The sequence below is a fragment of the Sinocyclocheilus rhinocerous genome, unplaced genomic scaffold, assembly GCF_001515625.1.
Source record: "Sinocyclocheilus rhinocerous isolate Xijiao unplaced genomic scaffold, SAMN03320098_v1.1 scaffold853, whole genome shotgun sequence".
Lineage (NCBI taxonomy): Eukaryota > Metazoa > Chordata > Actinopteri > Cypriniformes > Cyprinidae > Sinocyclocheilus > Sinocyclocheilus rhinocerous.
In genome coordinates, this window is record NW_015627738.1 from 1881238 (window position 1) to 1882817 (window position 1580).

Here is a 1580-nt window from a genome sequence, read left to right on the forward strand (position 1 = left end):
GAAGTGAGGTGAGTGAATCCTAGTTGCATGGGTTCGGCTGCGGTAGTGGTTTCAGGCATGTAACGGGGCGTGGCTCGAGTTGAGCGTCGAGAGCGGATCAGATTGTCAATTTGGATAGCGAGTTCAATGAACTCACTCAAACTCCTTCCTTCATCCCGGCAGGCCAGCTCTGATTGAAGCTCTAAATTCAATCCCCTTCGAAACAAGAGCTTTAGCGTGTCCTCGACCCATGTAGTCTGAGCCGCGAGGGTTCGAAAGGACAGAGCGTACTCGGCAGCTGTCTTTCTCCCCTGCGAGAGAGTTAACAGTTGATCGCCCGCACTCATCCCCTCGGCCGGCTGTTCGAAAACATCGCGGAATTGTTGCAGGAATGCATTGAAGGTGGGAAATGACGAACCATCCATCCTCCAGACAGCGGTGACCCACTCCAGCGCCTTCCCAGTGAGTAATGAGCAAACGAATGCAATGCGGCTAGAGTCTGTGGGGTACAGCGAGGGCTGTTGGCTAACAAATAGCGAGCACTGGAGTAGGAAGCCCTTGCATCTGGCAGGTTCACCATCAAATTTTTCGGGGAAAGCGAGTCGTGGACTGATTGGGGGTGTCTGAGATGATGGAGGGTTACTGTGAGTGGGCGGCTGTTGAGAGGCGGCTGCGGGTGACGCTAGGTTGAGCCCTTGCAGTGCTTTGACCAGCTCCTCGGTTAAAGTCGTAAGCCGGTTGAGCTGGTGTTGGTGCATAGCGAGCTGTGAAGCCTGTGCCGCTAGCTCTGAAGATAGTTGCACGACCGCTGCTGGATCGCTGTGTGGCGAAGTCTTCTGTTGTGACGAGTCAGAAGCGTGTGGATCCATTTGCAGCTTTTATTGGAATAATCAGACAATACAGGGTCAGATACCGGCAAGGTAGAACAGCAGAGACAAGGCTGAGACAGAGTCGAGTACCAGGCGAGAGATCGGGGCAGGCGGCAAGCAATCAGAGTCCAGGGGAAACAATCCAAGTCGGGGCAGGCAGATAACAATCAGAGTAACGGGAAACAGTCCAAGAACAGATGCACAGAAAATCAAACACGGGTATAACGCTCGGAAATGACAGCCAGGGCAAATCAAGACTTCGCAGAGAGTCCGTGTGTGTGAGTGGTTTATATGTGTGTGTGTATATGAGGTGCAGGTGTGGATGATTAATCAGTCCCAGGCATGAGGGGTGATGGGAATTGGAGTCCGAATGGGAATGACTAATATTCGGGAGATGGTTCCCTCTGGTGGTGCGGAGGAGGCGGTACGGGAGCCTCCTCTGTAACAGATATATTCATCATGTCTGTAAGGAAAATATTCACTGAGTTTTGGTGCATTTTTGTGAAGAGCTTCTGTTGAAGACCGAGACGGCAAGCGCATCCTATTTGTTTTCTTTATTTTACAAAAGCACAACGTTTTCTTGATATTGTGAGTGCACACAAATAAAAATAGACCCTTTACAGTTCCGAACGATTTATTATTATTACCTTTATGAGCAAAAAAGACGGCGTATTTAATTTGTTTCCACTGATGTCCTGAAGCGCGCTTCAGCTTCCACTCTCCGCACAAACG

General features: G+C 50.3%; 1 protein-coding gene across 2 annotated transcripts in view; it reads left to right on the plus strand.

Annotated features, from left to right (window-relative positions):
* akap6 (A kinase (PRKA) anchor protein 6) overlaps positions 1–1580 on the plus strand; it is a 144405-nt gene that overhangs the window by 3639 nt on the left and 139186 nt on the right. For both annotated transcript variants that reach the window (XM_016545617.1, XM_016545623.1), the window contains exon 2: positions 1243–1245. The gene's annotated coding sequence lies outside the window, so the exon portion shown is untranslated. The remainder of the gene's footprint in view (positions 1–1242; positions 1246–1580) is intronic.